General features: G+C 39.9%; 1 long non-coding RNA gene across 1 annotated transcript; it reads right to left on the bottom strand.

Moving 5' to 3' along the window:
- Window positions 1-9,971: 9,971 nt before the first annotated feature.
- LOC119306126 lies at window positions 9,972-10,503 on the bottom strand. Its single transcript, XR_005148873.1, has 2 exons — window positions 10,364-10,503; window positions 9,972-10,199 (listed from the first exon to the last, which is right to left on the bottom strand). It is a non-coding gene; the product is annotated as an uncharacterized LOC119306126 (long non-coding RNA).
- Between the last annotated feature and the right edge of the window lie 1,650 nt (window positions 10,504-12,153).

The raw sequence follows: 12,153 nt of genomic DNA, 5'->3' as shown, positions 1-12,153 counted from the left end.
GAAAAGTGGTGGTAGGAGTTGTGAAATTGTCCCTAAGCAATTGACTACGTTACTAGACCGATAATCACTATTGCAATTCTATTTGAGGGAGAGGCATAAGCTAACATACTTTCTCTTCTTGGATCATATGCACTTATGATTGGAACTCTAGCAAGCATCCGCAACTACTAAAGATCATTAAGGTAAAACCCAACCATAGCATTAAAGTATCAAGTCCCCTTTATCCCATACACAAACAACCTACTTACTCGGGTCTGTGCTTCTGTCACTCACGCCACCAGCCATAAGTAAATCATGAACATATTGCAAACCGTATAGCGGAAATCCCTCACGCTTGCGCGACACGAAGGGCACAATAGGACAGCACCAATAATAAAACATGCAACTCAAACCAATCATAGCAATTCATCAATCACCGGTAGGACAACGAAAATCTACTCAGACATCATAGGATGGCAACACATCATTGGATAATAATATGAAGCATAAAGCACCATGTTCAAGTAGAGGGTACAGCGGGTTGCGGGAGAGTGGACCTCTGAATATATAAGGGGGAAGGTGATGGAGATGTTGGTGAAGATGACGGCGGTGTTGGTGAAGATCGCGGTGATGATGATGGCCCCCGGCAGCGTTCCGGCGCCACCGGAAGCAAGGGGGAGAGAGGCCGCCTTGTTCTTCTTCTTCCTTGACCTTCTCCCTAGATGGGAAAAGGGTTTCCCCTCTAGTCCTTGGCTCCCATGGCTTGGGAGGGGCGAGAGCCCCTACGAGATTGGATCTATCTCTCTGTCTCTCTCTGTTTCTGCGTTCTCGGATTCTGCCCTGGCACCGTTTCTTTTATATCCGGAGATCCGTAACCCCGATTGGATTGAAACCTTCGCCCAGATCTTTTTCAAAAAATTAGCTTTCTTGCAGCCAAAGAAGGGCATCAACCGCCTTACGAGGGGCCCAGGAGGGTGGGGGCGCGCCCACCTGGAGTGGGCGTGGGCCCCTATCACGTGGCCACCTCGGGCATCGTCTCGCGTTGATTTTACTTCCCAAAAATCACAAATATTCCAAAATAATTCTCTGTCCGTTTTTATCCCATTTGGACTCCTTTTTATATGGGGTTTCTGCGGAACATAAAACATGCAACAGACAGGAACTAGCACTGGGCACTGGATCAATATGTTAGTCCCAAAAAATAGTATAAAAAGTTGCCAAAAGTATATGAAAGTTGTAGAATATTGGCATGGAACAATCAAAAATTATAGATACGACGGAGACGTATCAGCATCCCCAAGCTTAATTCCTGCTCGTCCTCGAGTAGGTAAATGATAAAAAAAGATAATTTTTGATGTGGAATGCTACCTAGCATAATCTTGATCAAATATCTAATCATGGCATGAATAGTAAGACACGAGTGATTCAAGGCAATACTCTATCATTTGACATAAGAAACGATAATACTTTGAGCGTACTAATAAAGCAATCATGTCTTTTCAAAACAACATGGGCAAAGCAAGCCTATCCCTACAAAATCATATAGTTTGGCCATGCTTCATTTTCGTCACACAAAATGCTCCCATCATGCACAACCCCGATGACAAGCCGAGCAATAGGTTCATACTTTTTAACGCACTTCAGCTTTTTCAACCCTCACGCAATACATGAGCGCAAGCCATGGATATAGCACTATAAGTGGAATAGAATATGATGGTGGGTGCTTATGTGGAGAAGACAAAAAGGGAGAAAGTCTCACATCGACGCGGCTAATCAACGGGCTATGGAGATGCCCATCAATTGATGTCAATGCGAGGAGTAGGGATTGCCATACAACGGATGCACTAAGAGCTATAAGTGTATGAAAGCTCAAACTGAAAACTAAGTGGGTGTGCATCCAACTTGCTTGCTCATGAAGACCTAGGGCATTTGAGGAAGCCCATCGTTGGAATATACAAGCCAAGTTCTATAATGAAAATTCCCACTAGTATATGAAAGTGACAATGTAGGAGACTCTCTATATGAAGAACATTGTGCTACTCTGAAGCACAAGTGTGGTAAAAGGATAGTAACATTGCCCCTTTTTTTCTTTTTTTCTTTTTTTCGGTGGGCTTCTTTGGCCCCCCTTTTTTATTTAGGCTTCTTTGGCCTTTCCTTTTTTTTCATGGGGCAATGCTCTATAATGATGATCAACACACTTTTATTTACTTACAACTCGATACTGGAACAAAGATATGACTCTATATGAATGCTTCCGGTGGTGTACCGGGATGTGCAATGATCTAGCGTAGCAATGGCATCAAAAAATGGACAAGCCATGAAAACATCATGCTAGCTATCTTACGATCATGCAAAGCAATATGATAATAAATGCTCAAGTCATGTATATGATGATGATGGAAGTTGCATGACAATATATCTCGGAATGGCTATGGAAATGCCATGATAGGCAGGTATGGTGGCTGTTTTGAGGAAGATATAAGGAGACTTATGTGTGATAGAGCGTATCATATCATGGAGTTCGGATGCATCGGCAAAGTTTGCACCAACTCTCCAGGTGAGAAAGGGAAATGCACGGTACCGAAGAGGCTAGCAATGATGGAAAGGTAAAAGTATGTATAATCCATGGACTCGCCTTAGTCATAAATAACTCATATACTTATTGCAAAAGTTTATTAGCCCTCGAAGCAAAGTACTACTATGCATGCCCCAAGGGGATAGATTGGTAGGAAAAGACCATCGCTCGTCCCCGACCGCCACTCATAAGGAAGACAATCAAACAAACACTCCATGCTTCAAATTTGTCACACAACGGTTACCATACGTGCATCCTACGGGACTTGCAAACCTCAACACAAGTGTCTCTACAATCCACAACCACCCACTAGCATGACTCTAATATCACCACCTTTATATCACAAAACTATTGCAAGGAATCAAACATATCATATTCAGCGATCTACAAGTTTATGTAGGATTTTATGACTAACCATGTGAATGACCAATTCTTGTCATCTCTCTAAATAGATATAAGTGAAGCAAGAGAGTTTAATTCTTTCTAAAAAAGATATGCCCACGCTCTAACAAATATAAGTGAAGCAAAAGAGCATTCTACAAATGGCGGTTTTCTATGTGAAGAGAAACAGGCAATCCAAACTTCAAATGATATAAGTGAAGCACATGAAGCATTCTATAAAGTCATACTCAAAAGATTTAAGTGAAGTGCAATGAGAATTCTACAAATCAACCAAGGACTATCTCATACCAGCATGGTGCATAAAAGAAAAGTGAAAACTAAATGCAAAAGATGCTCCAAGACTTGCACATATAGCATGAACGAAACGAATACGAAAACATATCGATACTTGTTGAAGAAAGAGGGGATGCCTTCCGGGGCATCCCCAAGCTTAGATGTTTGAGTCTCCTTGAATATTTACTTGGGGTGCCTCGGGCATCCCCAAGCTTGAGCACTTGTCTCTCTTCCTTTTCCTCATATCGAGACCTCCTCGATCAAACACTTCATCCACACAAAACTTCAACAAAAAACTCGGTAAGATCCGTTAGTATAATAAAGCAAATCACTACTTTAAGTACTGTTGCAAACCAATTAATATTTTGTTTTCATTGTGTCTACTGTAATATAGCTTTTTTCATGGCTTAATCCACTAATATAAATTGATAGATTCATCAAAACAAGCAAACTATGCATCAAAAACAGAATCTGTCAAAAACAGAACAATCTGTAGCAATCTGAACATTCACCATACTTCTGGTACCCCATAACTTCTACCAAAATTAGGAAAAATAAACAATTTGTACAGCAAGATAGTTCAAGAAGAATCAGAACCGTTTGACCTTTGACCTTCCAGGTAAAAATGTAAAATCGCGCACTACAGCCAAAGTTTCTGTCCTGCACCGTACAAACCAACAAGCATTGTAAACATCCTAAAGGCAAACCTTGGCACATTATTTTTATAATACAATGGAATTGTACATGGGGATAATTATTTTTTATGAAAATTTTCTGAAATTAAGATTCACAAAGTTCCCGTGAGCATGAACAAAGTTCAAGGAGCTCTCCCACTTCAACAATGCTTATCTCTCTCACTTTCACTTACCTTTTTGAAAAAGTTTTAGGTTCCCCTCTTTACTTTTTTGTTTTTAAACTATATAAAAGCACTCAATAGAAATAAATTACTCTCTAAAACTTCTGGCTTGTCTCCCTGGCAGTGCTTTATTTAAATCCATTAAGCTAGGCATATAGTGCTCAAGTAATAGATCCATCCGGATCCCAAGGTATATCAAAGCCAATTCTAATTAACAATGATTTGAAATTTAGTAGTGAGCACAAAGTAACATATATCATGCAACAAAGAAGTCTAACTCTCTTCCTATGCATCGACATGTCATAAGAGAACAATTCATGCACACCAAGTAAAGTCCAATGCATAGTATAAGCAGTTTCTTGCAATTTTATCATATTGGAAACATAGAGAGGTGGAGATATAGTTCCTCTCTCATAATAATTGCAAGTAGGAGCAGCAAGCACATGCATATTATATCTATCAAAATCATCATGTGCAATGGTAAAAGGCAACCCATCAATATAATCCTTAATAAACACAAACTTCTCCGATATAGTGTAGTTTGGAGAATTCAAAAAGACAATAGGACTATCATGTGTGGGTGTAATAGAAACAATTTCATGTTTAACATAAGGAATTATAGCAAGTTCATATCCATAAGCATAATTCATATTGTCATCATGGCCACAAGCATAGCAAGCATCATCAAAAAGGGGTATTTTAAGAGAATCAACGGGATCATAACAATCATCATAGCAATCATCCTTCGCTAAGCACGAAAGGAATTTAAACAATGTATGAGTTGAAGAGTTACTCTCATTAGAAGGTGGGCACGGGTAGCTAATCCGCTCTTCCTCCTTTTGTTCTTCACTCTCCTCATCATCTTTTTCATCCAATGAGCTCACAGTTTCATCAATTTATTCTTCCATAGACTCCTGCATAGTATTAGTCTCTTCTTGGACATCGTATAAGTCCTCAATATATAGTTTAACATAGGCATTAGAAGCATAATTATCATAACAATATTCAAGTATGGAAAAAATTTCAGATTTATAGAGAGTAGCATCATACTTTTCAATCAAAGAAGCAATTTCATAAGTACCCTTAAAAGCAAAAAATTCTTCAATTCATTGAACATCATAGTAATTATAAACACCCTTAACATACGAAGATACGATTCCATTATCACAAGACAAGCATTGATAGGTAAGGTGTTTCTTAGGGTTTTCAGAACAACAAGTAAAATCATATAGTTCACATAAAGTCCAAGCATAGCATTGCAAACGATGAATTTGATCCAGTAAAAGTTTCCCTTTTTCAGATATACGGTGTCTCACATAACAAGCATGCTCATCTAAAGATTTGCCATCAACTAAGCTAGTTGGGGTTTCAGCACAAGCACATAGGGATCGAAGATGATCCAAGTAAAAGCTTTAGTAGTGTGATAGATTTTGAGTGGTTCTTCAACCATTGGTGGAGTAGGTACAACTAATTTTTTGGGTATTGCATTTCCTACACATAACTAAAGATAGAAAACAACTAAGAACAGCAAATAAAAATTATTTAGTGATAAAGCAAACAAGCACACACGAGAATATTCACCCCATGCTATGACTCCCCGGCAACGGCGCCAGAAAAAGGTCTTGATAACCCGCAAGTATACGGGATCAATTGTAGCCTCTTTCGATAAGTAAGAGTGTCGAACCCAACAAGGAGATAAAGGTAGAACAAATATTCCCTCAAGTTCTATCGACCACCGATACAACTCTATGCACGCTTGACGTTCGCTTTACCTAGAACAAGTATGAAACTAGAAGTACTTTGTAGGTGTTGTTGGATAGGTTTGCAAGATAATAAAGAACACGTAATTAAAAAGTAGGGGCTGTTTAGATAAAGAAGCAATAAAGTAAATATAGCGAGTGTGGAAAAGTGGTGGTAGGAGTTGTGAAATTGTCCCTAAGCAATTGACTACGTTACTAGACCGATAATCGCTATTGCAATTCTATTTGAGGGAGAGGCATAAGCTAACATACTTTCTCTTCTTGGATCATTTGCAATTATGATTGGAACTCTAGCAAGCATCCGCAACTACTAAAGATCATTAAGGTAAAACCCAACCATAGCATTAAAGTATCAAGTCCCCTTTATCCCATACGCAAACAACCTACTTACTCGGGTCTATGCTTCTATCACTCCCGCCACCCACCATAAGCAAATCATGAACATATTGCAAACCCTACAGCGGAAATCCTCACGCTTGCGCGACACGGAGGGTACAATAGGACAGCACCAATAATAAAACATGCAACTCTAACCAATCATAGCAATTCATCAATCACCGGTAGGACAACGAAAATCTACTCAGACATCATAGGATGGCAACACATCATTGGATCATAATATGAAGCATAAAGCACCATGTTCAAGTAGAGGGTACAACGGGTTGCGGGGGAGTGGACTGCTGAATATAGAAGGGGGAAGGTGATGGAGATGTTGGTGAAGATGACGGCGGTGTTGGTGAAGATCGCGGTGATGATGATGGCCCCTGGCAGCGTTCCGGTGCCACCGGAAGCAAGGGGGGAGAGCCCCCCTTCTTCTTATTCTTCCTTGACCTTCTCCCTAGATGGGAGAAGGGTTTCCCCTCTGGTCCTTGGCTCCCATGTCTTGGGAGGGGCGAGAGACCCTCCGAGATTGGATCTATCTCTCTGTCTCTCTCCGTTTCTGCGTTCTCGGATTCTGCCCTGGCACCGTTTATTTTATATCCGGAGATCCATAACTCCGATTGGATTGAAACCTTCGCCCAGATCTTTTTCCAAAAATTAGCTTTCTTGCGGCCAAAGAAGGGCATCAACCACCTTACGAGGGGCCCAAGAGGGTGGGGGCGCCTACCTGGAGTGGGCGTGGGCCCCTGTCTTGTGGCCACCTCGGGCACCGTCTCGCGTTGATTTTACTTCCCAAAAATCACAAATATTCCTAAATAATTCTCCGTACGTTTTAATCCCGTTTGGACTCCTTTTGATATGGGGTTTCTGCGAAACATAAAACATGCAACAGACAGGAACGGGCACTGGGCACTGGATCAATATGTTAGTCCAAAAAAAGAGTATAAAAAGTTGCCAAAAGTATATGAAAGTTGTAGAATATTGGCATGGAACAACCGAAAATTATAGATACGACGGAGATGTATCAACATGCAAGGTTAAATAATCCACAAATTTCATCCACATATATTAAGAGCACATCAGGATGTTAGGTTCCATCTCCTGCATAAGAATTAGCTAGCAGTTGCTCTATCATACCCGAAGGAATTTCATAACCAATATTTTCATTAGGTGTAGTAGGTCGAGGGGTAACTAATTGTGGTTTCGGTCGAGGTGAAGATACCCCGAACAAACCCCTCAAAGGATTGTTCTCCATAGCAACAAGTGACAATAAATTTCAGCACATAGTAATAATTTTTCCTTACCGATTTCCACTTACCAAGAGCGCTTCACTCCACGACAACGACGCCAGAAAAGAGCCTTGATGACCCACAAGTATAGGGGTTCAATTGTAGTCCTTTCTATAAGTAAGAGTGTCGAAACCAACGAGGAGCAGAAGGAAATGACATGTAGTTTTCAGCAAGCTATTCTCTGCAAGCACTAAAATTATAAGTAACGAGTAGTTTGATAGCAAGGTAATTTTTAATGAGAAAGTAACAGTAATGGTAACAAAATTGCAGCAAGGTAGCCCAATCCTTTTGAGGCAAAGGACAGGCCAAAGCAATCTCTTATGATAAGTAAAGTGTTCTTGAGGGTACATGGGAATTTCCACTAGTCGCTTTCATCATGTTGGTTTGATTCGTGTTTGCTACTTTGATAATTTGATATGTGGGTGGATCAATGCTTAGGTGTTGTTCTACAAGATAGTAATCAACTACAAGATGTAATCAACACTACTAGCCACCCACAAGCAACATTCTAAGGTTCCGATACAAAGATTGAACACAAGAGATGAACTAGGGTTTGAGAGGAGATGGTATTGTTGAAGATGTTGATGAAGATTTCCCTCCCCAAGATGAGAGAGTTGTTGGTGATGATGATGACAATGTTTCCCCCTCCGAGAGGGAAGTTCCCCCAGCAGAATCGCCTTGCTGGAGGGAAAAAGTGCTCCTGCCCAAGTTCAGCCTTAAGATGGCGGCGCTTCGGCCCGAAAGTCCTGTCCTTATTTTTTTCTTGGTCAAAATGACTTCTATTCCAGAAAAGGAGTGCCGGAGGTGGGCCGAGGAGGGCACAACCTACCCAGGAACGCCTGGGCTCCCTGGTGCGCCCAGGTGGGTTGTGCCCACCTCGTGGTCCCCCTCTGGTAGTTATTGGCTCCAATAATTCTTATATATTCAACAAAAAATCCCCATGAAGTTTCAGCTCATTTGGAGTTGTGCAGAATAGGTGGCCTAACATAGCTTTTTCAGGTCCAGAATTCCAGCTACCGGTATTCTCCCTCTTTGTGTGAACCTTGCATATTATGAGAGAAAAAGCATTAGAATTACTCCAAAAAGCATTATTATGCATAAAAACCTTTGTTGGGAAAGGCAGTGCCTAGGAGGCGCTTAGGCACTCCTAGGCGCTAGGCAATGGCCAAATGCCTCGCCTAGGGCATAAATGGAGGTCTAGGCAGAGCAAGCAAGGAATTGCCTACCCAAGCAAGAAATCATGCCACATACTACACTGATATGCCAAACGGTTTATATTCCAGTGGCAGTATGGTAATTAACTTATTTATATGCCCTAAACTAATATCAACACCCATATAATAATCACAAATATACTACGAGTAAAAACTATATTACCACCTTGGTCGCGCCTAGGGCGCTTAGGCACTGCCTAGGCACTAGGCGATGGCCAACCGCCTCACTTACGTCCACTGCTTTTTCCAACCTTGATAAAAACATTATAAATAACAGTACGTAAACATGATGCAAAATGGACGTATCATCCCACTTGGAAAATAATTCTTTAACGATGCCATGTGTCATGTGCAACTGTGGTCCCAAAACGGTCAACGAAGATAACAGAAAGAAGCGGCAACTACCAACGCATGCAAGTTTTTAAAAAAATGACAACAACGGAGTGCCAATCCAATGTGAATGATGCGATGATGAATGCAACAAACATATATATATATATATATATATATATATATATATATATATATATATATATATATATATATATATATATAATGCGTCTATCATGGAAACTTGGAAGGCATCTGGAATGTCTATCTCGAGCTGTTACAACAGTAACTTCCATGGGCATAGTTTTTCCCTTGCCAGAGGAAAGCTCTGATTGGTCTCTTTAGCTTCTCAATGGATTCCTTGGGCCAAAGAAAATAGTCCATGCAGTAGTTTGGCATGGCAGCCAAAACGGAGTTGATCATGATGATGTACTCTCCCCAAGAGAGGAAGGTTGCATGCCAACCGAATAACCTTTTGTGAACACGCTGGATAACCGACATCATTACTCTATGGGAAATCTTGTTTATTGATAGTGGCACTCCCGGGTAGGTGCAAGGAAAAGTTGATAGGGGCAGCACATGACCTCAGCAATCTATATAGCTTCTTTGTGTTCTACTCCAATAGGCACGAGAGTACTTTTATGGAAGTTAATCTCCAGCTCAGTGAATAGGGAAGAGTTGATAATTCCCTTTAAAACTCTTGCCAAGGAGGAGGAGAGAGATGTTCATGAGATTTAATTGGATATTTTAACAATTTATATGGGTAGTATTTACTTATTTTCTTAACGGATTCATTTTAGACAAGGATTACAAAATGGTGCATGTTCATGGTGCATTCATGTATCTTGTATTTCATATATTGAATTTAGGGATGTTATCCATCCAATTCATGAGCAAGGCTATCCATTTCAATAATGGAAAGAAAATAGCAAGCTTTCTTTAGTCATAGATTAAACATGACAACCCAAAAGTTCCATCTCCGGAGTTGAGTGGTGTTTAGTCGATAGGGCAACAACAATAATCAACATCTTTGCAGTGGCCTCCAGGGTTTATGCAATACTTGTAGCATGCCTTTTCAGTGCATTTAGGAAACTTCATAGGATAGCAAGTTGCACGTACTCGTACTGCATCTGCATGTATCTGCACAAAATCAACACACGTCGTTAGTCCTATAACATGGTATGTAATTTGTCATCTTATGTTTAGCATAACTAAATATAGACTATTTTATGGAGAATTGAACATTATATATTGAAAATAAAGTTCCATTTTTGGGATTCAGAAAGGAATCTACATATCATAACCTCATTGTTCGCATGGCATGGGGACACAATAGTAGCTAGGACCATGAGAGCCGCCAAAAACAAGGGACCAAGATTTATCTTGAAGGTTGCCATTTTGTGAGGCCAGCAAGTGATTTCTATTATCAATTGTTGTTCTAATATGCGATGTGTTACAAATTTCACTTTGGCGGTGTTTATATAGGTGACTATTGATGCATCTTTCGAGTACTTATTTGAAAATAAATCCAGTATCTTCTATATAGAAATCTTGGACATCAAATCAATAATTAAAAGGGGTAATATAATATATTGTGTATTAATAGCACCTCGCACATGTAAATGCATTAGTTGTGTACAATTATACAACATTGTTCATAGAAAATCTTTCCGTATCAATTAAACACATTAGTTTTGATAGGTAAATCAAATGTCCTATGTATCAATAATATCTTTAGTGAGATAAATGGATTAATATTGTACATCAAATCAATATTTTGTGTATCAATGTGGGGTAAAATAAAATAAGGAAAATATGTTCAATATGAATATTTTAGCTATCACATCAATCATTAAATGGGACAACATATTTTTTCCAATAACACTTGGCACATGACGAATGCATTATTTGTGAATAATTAATACCATATCTTTTGTATCAAAGGAATTCATTAGTTTTAACATGTATAAAATATATATTTCTTGAGAAATTAATAATTTTGTATAGGGAGATAAATGCATTAATTTTGATACATTAATACAATATTTATAATCAATATCTTCTTCCATGAAGTGAAAGCACTAACTATGAGAAAAATCAGTGTCAACCACTGACAGTGGTGGCCTAAAAAAACCTTGCTCAACTTATTGTGCACAATGTGTTTTGACTTGAGTTATATTGTTTGGAAGGTCGATAATCCCCAATTACAGGGTGTTATTGTAGCACTTTTCATATTGGAGGTGATAAGTTTGGAGTGTCAAAGGAAAGGGATCTAAAGGTAGGATTCGTATTCTCTCATGTTCTATCTACTAATGATACTACCGAATCGACACCGAACGCTTGCTTTACCTAGAAACAATGAATACAACTACTTTACATCTATAAAAGGGAATGATGAGTGGTATTTTTACACTCATTTGACCATTGTTTAACCCAAGGTATTTTATTTAAAAATGGATTGTCGCGGGATATCTGCGGCAACCTATGGGACCGGGTGGCCCCTTGCTGGTTTGGCAGGGGGGACGTCGCATTGCACAAAGAGCAAATCAACATGCGGCAGCATGACAGAGAGCACACAATCAATTTACCCAGGTTCGGGCCGCCACGAGGTGTAAGACCCTACTCCTGCTTTGGGGAATTGATGGTGGAATGAGTGTGGTCATGCGTAGTACACTTGCCCGGCAGGGTTCGTCCACTTTCCAACTAGCTAACCCCTCCTACAAGTACCATGGGCCTCCTTTTATTGATTAAGGGGTCACCACAATGGAAAGTGGTCATTATGCACTGGTATGATAGCAAACAGTGTTATCATACCTAACTCTGCGTGCTGATAGGGTGCATTAAATGCACCGCTTAGTGTCACATCACTGGTCGCCCGACAAGGCTTGCCGGGCTATCTTGCTAGCTATGCACCTGTTCTCTTGATACGTCGTAGGACGGGTGTCATCTGCAAGTTTCTTTTGTAGGAAATGGCTGCCATGTGGCGACACTAAAAAAAAGACACATCCATGACATTTTGGGCCGAACGAATTTTTCCCCTATCATACTTATGACACTTCTATGATGATAATTGTGACAAAACCTGGTATCATCA

The sequence above is a fragment of the Triticum dicoccoides genome, chromosome 1B (assembly GCF_002162155.2).
Source record: "Triticum dicoccoides isolate Atlit2015 ecotype Zavitan chromosome 1B, WEW_v2.0, whole genome shotgun sequence".
Classification (NCBI taxonomy): domain Eukaryota; kingdom Viridiplantae; phylum Streptophyta; class Magnoliopsida; order Poales; family Poaceae; genus Triticum; species Triticum dicoccoides.
This window is presented reverse-complemented; position numbering and strand designations above follow the sequence as displayed.